We start from the raw sequence: 5,680 nt of genomic DNA, 5'->3' as shown, positions 1-5,680 counted from the left end.
GGTCAAGTCAGTTGTTGTCTCCGTCGTCTCTGCAAAGCTTTCAGTTCAGCAGTCTTTCTTCTTTCTTCAGGTTGCAGGAATCTTATTTCCTAGGTTCAGGGTCGCCCCTAAATACTGAATTTAGGGGGGTGTTTACGTCTGGGTGGCGGTTTCCAATGGCTACTGTACTGGAGGGTGGCTACACCCTCTTTGTGCCTCCTTCCTGAGGGGAGGGGGGCACATCCATATTCCTATTGGGGGAATCCTCCAAACTCAAGATGGAGAATTTCTGAAAGGCAGGGGTCACCTCAGCTCAGGGCACCTTAGGTGCTATCCTGACTTGTAGGTGACTCATCCTTGTTTTTCTCATTATCTCCTCCGGCCTTGCTGCCAAAAGTGGGGGCAGTGGCCGGAGGGGTGGGCATCTCCACTAGCTGGGATGCCCTGGGGTGCTGTAACAAAAGGCATGAGCCTTTAAGGCTCACCGCCAGGTGTTACAGTTCCTGCAGGGGGAGGTGAGAAGCACCTCCACCCAGTACAGGCTTTGTTCCTGGCCACAGAGTGACAAAGGCACTCACCCCATGTGGCCAGAAACTCGTCTGGTTGAGACAGGCTGGCAAAACTGGTCAGCCTAGCACTAGGAGTCGGACTGGTATTCAGGGGGCATCTCTAAGATGCCCTCTGGGTGTATTTTACAGTAAATCCCACACAGGCATCAGTGTGCATTTATTGTGGTGGGAAGTTTGGTAACAAACTTCCCAGATTTCAGTGTAGCCATTATGGAACTGTGTAGTTCGTAATTGACAGACTCCCAGACCATATATTCTTCATGGCTACCCTGTATTAACAATGTCTAAGGTTTTGCTTAGACACTGTAGGGGCATAGTGCTCATGCAACTATGCCCTCACCTGTGGTATAGTGCACCCTGCCTTAGGGCTGTAAGGTCTGCTAGAGGGGTGACTTACCTATTCCAAAGGCAGTGAGAGGTGGGCATGGCACCCTGAGGCGAGTGCCATGTCAAGTTCTTAATTTTCTCCCCACCAGCACACACAAGCTGTGAGGCAGTGTGCATGTGCTGAGTGAGGGGTCCCCAGGGTGGCAAATACATGCTACAGCCCTTAGAGACATTATCTGGCCACAGGGCCCTTGGTACCATGGGTACGATTTACAAGGGACATATCTGTGTGCCAGGGCTGTGCCAAATGTGGGAACAAAGGTACAGTTTAGGGAAAGAACCCTGGTGCTGGGACCTGGTTAGCAGGGTCCCAGCACACTGTCAATCATAAGTGGCATCAAGAAAAGGCAAAAAGTTAGGGGGTAACCATGCCAAGGGAGGCATTTCCTTACAGACACCAGTTCATGATTGCTCTTGCCCCATCGTTACAACCTCCACTCACCTTAGTACCAGAGTTCGGTATTTAACCCTTCCTCATGAATGTGTCCAATATCTTGCCTTCATTCGCTCCCATAGTGTAAGACTTCAAGTTCCACATACACATGTTGGGTCTTTATTACTTCTGTTGACTCATATGCAATGTTCATGCAGCCCTCCTTGAATTATGTAATATGATTGTTGATTTCACCAGAATGTGGGGCTTTTCTCTTTCTTTTCTCCCTCTTCTCCCAATGGCTTTGCAGTTAAAATAATAAGCATGAGTACTGTCTGCTGTGTATATCATTGCAAAGAACACGTATTGACTTGAGAAGGCTCCAGCATTATTATACTGCACAGAGTGTTGTCAGTCAAATTGGACTGTTCACAAAGCCATCATATCAAGGCAACCCTTCACCATTCAGCAAGTTATACTGGTCTTGTACCTTGTCTGCACTCTGTGCTCCTGAAACGTGATGTGCCTGGAATTATCTGAATATACTGCAACATGGCATACATATGTCCATTATTAGCGCATTCCAACTTTGCCTTATTCTAAATGTCCAATGTACAGACAATATCAGACGTTTGTGAAGTCAATGAACTGTGCTTCATATGTACGCATGTTCATGTTCAGCTTTCACAGAGCAATGTACCATGTTCTTGTCTTGTAGGCGGACCCAACCCATACACCTGTGGCAAAGTGGACAGCTCCCAATGTCCACATGCTACCAGTGAGTGTCAGCTGATTTCTGTGCTCTATAAAGATTGTGTGCGTCCACATATATTGGTTGCAGTGAGATGTGTAAGGGGTATCATCAGTCAGCGGTAAAAAGCTTTACCTGTCATGTAGATACATAACAGAAGTATGATAAAGTTGGGTGTGCAATTCATAGGGCCAAATTGCCATGCTGATTCATTTTCAATATATTCAGGCCCACATGATGGGTTGCTCTGAATCTGCTGTGCCAATGTTGTGCCAGTTATGATGTGAAAGCTTATAGCACATGTACAATTACCCGCCCTAAAACCAACAAATGGTCATTAGTTCAATTGTCTCTCACCCATACTATGGACAGTAAGTGACAACATTTTACTTAAAATATGTGACAGAAATGTTGTGTGGGATAGGCTGTGATTTTCCTGACACTGTATGTTTGCCTAAGTCCAAATTTGACCAGGACACAGGTGTGGTTGGAATGTAGCACATATCCCAGACAATACTACCGATTATCAACAGCACATTTAATGGTGACGTGTAGATTACACAACTTTTCCAAAATATTTGTCTTCTGATTGTGTATACCTCATATCATGCCAACTGAATATGTCCCTCCACCCTACCAAAATTTGTGCAGTCTGAATGATTGAAGGCATGTCAGAAATTCTTGCCACTCGAACCGCAAAATGTTCTGGGATCCATACATGTACAGGTAGTTCAGCGTCTAGCCAAAGTTTGCACTACAATGGGCTTGGGCGGCCATGTGAGGAGGCTCAGCATACTGAAACATGTTTCCTTCATAGAATAGATGGTACATATCTATTTGTGAGGTGGAAAAGCTAAAATGTATCATTCAATACAGCAGAACCAGTGGCAAGATCACATATCCCCATATGTTGCAGTGAGTCTGTAAGTTCATTGTTCATACCAATTGATTACTTGGGTTCACTTCTTAGTCCACCTTTATCATGATATGGAGCAACTGTCATCCTGCATCATGGGTACCTGTGCATCCCTCAGATTACTGCATATCACTGACATGTGAGATGGGGTGAGAGAGGATCAATTGGAAAAATGGCAGGGTGTATGAAAGATGTTTACATGAAAGTATATGTGAACATCGAACTGGAGGGATGAACTTCAATCATCCTATAGGATGCACGGTGCTAGTGTAGGTGTCCACAAAGCAATGTATGGTCAATCTTGTGTGGCAAGTCCACAGAGGCTGTGTTGATTCATACCTCACTACAGACAGAATTACTATGAGTCAATGTGGGACATGTCACCATTGCACACATTCCAATGTAGTTACATGCCTGATCCAATGCCCTATGATAGACACGTGTTCATACCTTTGTAGTGTTTTGCAAGGAATAAGGGCAACGTGTTAAGGACCACATGCATGTACGTCCAGTGTTGTCTACATACATGCCATTTCACATTCAACCTACTGCTGTCGTTACCCATACTGTTTTCCCCATAAATTTTCACCACTGAACTTTTTCAGGCAATTACCTGCAATGTACGGCACAATATACTCATGCATATAAGATCTAGAGCATGCATGCACTCATTCATCACATGGATTAAGTATGCGTTGATGTGAATCTAGGTTATAATCTGTAGAAAAAGGTACAGACAGACACTTGGAAATATAAAAAACTATATGTAATTTTTTGAATTGCTTTACATGAGCTATATAAAAGTGTTCCGGGTATGTCCATGAGTCAATATTGGAGAAGTGTCCAACAGATCAGTTAATTTGGACCTAGCTAGCCATACTCCATCTTTGTTACAACTACCTGGCACTGAGTCATTCTATGCTGCAATGTGTACGGGCTTGTGTTCTTTCCATAACATTGAAACATTGCTGAGGCACAATAAGTACACTTGCTATACATTACCCATTTCACAGAGGTGATTGGCCATATTTTATTCCCTCTTGCATGCTGCATGACAATACCCAGGGAGTACCTAGATGGCCCATGTGTACCACTCCATGTTCACACAAAATCATTGTTCCTAATCTCTCTTAATATTCACATATGTAAATGTTTTATTATGCCAGACACAGCCATTTCACATACCTACAAGGCCAAGACATTAGCACTTTTGCATTGTAACTGTAGAAAAAGCACATGCTTCTTATGACGTGGTCATAATTTGTTCCATACATGTCTATATTGTAGATCGAAGATCAGACGGGCCGCCGTGTTCTGGATGAGTTGCAATTTATGAAGAGCCGATTTGCTAATATTTAGCATTAAAGCGTTACAGCAGTCCAGTCTGGATATAACCAGCACCAGCGCCAGGACCACCACTACTTTCAAATTTTCATGTAAGAAAGGAAAGATTTTCTTAAGGAATCTTAGAACCCAATAGCTACCCTTGACCGTCTGATTAAACTGTTGCTCAAATGAAAGGGAGCTGGCAAATATAATCCCCAGATTTCTAGCCGAGGTGTGCAGAATCAGGCACTCGCTACAAGACTCCTGCCACCAACGTGCACTACAAAGTTTGCTATCTAAACCAATAAAAATGATTTCCATCTTATCTCCATTACGTTTGAGCCAATTGCTACACATCCAGCTATTAATTGCTCTCCTACAATGCTGGAATCTGTCTGCGGTTTCCTCTCAGTTACGAGAGACCGGGATTATTAGCTGCATATCATTCGTGTATGACACGATGTGAAAGCCAAAAGAGCGCACCATGCTGGCTAACGGGGCAACATATAGATGGAACAGAGTAGGGCTGAGGGAAGACCCCTGGGGAACCCTGCAAAGTAATTGAAAGGGGGTTGCCCTATGATCCCCGCAGGCCACTATAATAGATCTGTTAGTAAGGAAAGACTTGAGAATATTAAGTGCTTTGTCTCTTACTCCTGCCTGGTAAAGTCACTGGATAAGGCGTTGCAGAGGTGTAGTATCGAAGGCTGTGGACACATCAAGTAGAACAAGGATGGTACCGTCCCCCTGATCAACTCTTCTACGGATTATATCCTCTGAGGATATCAGTGCAGATTCCGTACTAAGGGCTAGGCGGAACCCGTGTTGGGATTAATCAAATCTGCCATTCACTTGTAGAAAGTCCACCAATTCCGTATTCAAGTGCCTTTCCAGGATCTTGGCTAGGGTGGGTAACAAAGAAATAGGTGGGAAATTAGTTAAATCATTATAATCCTTGCCTGGCTTCTTAATTAGTAGAATCACAATAGATTCTTTCCAGGTATCTGGAAAAGATCCTTCCTTGAAGATGTCTGCATATACTGGCTCCAGGGCTGTCGAAATCAGATCGGGAACTAACTTAAGAATCCGTGGGGGCAGGGATCATTCGGAGAACTGGATTTAACTACAGCTAGTAGTTCAGAGATCCTTTTGGCCGATAAAGGCGAAAAGCTGTTTAGCCTATGAGTGGAGTCCAGAGGTATAGAATCCTCCTGCATGCCCTGTTCCTGTTCCGGAACAATTTGTACAAAATTTGCCTGCAGTTGGGTGATTTTTTTAATTTTTTTAAATCTGCAACTTTTTGGCAACACGTATATGAATTCTTCAGGCCAGAGGGGGAGGAGGAAGAGTGAGAGAACGTACCACTTTAAAAAGTGCGA

This window comes from Pleurodeles waltl, chromosome 7 (assembly GCF_031143425.1).
Source record: "Pleurodeles waltl isolate 20211129_DDA chromosome 7, aPleWal1.hap1.20221129, whole genome shotgun sequence".
NCBI classification, from domain to species: Eukaryota; Metazoa; Chordata; class Amphibia; order Caudata; family Salamandridae; genus Pleurodeles; species Pleurodeles waltl.
This window is presented reverse-complemented; position numbering follows the sequence as displayed.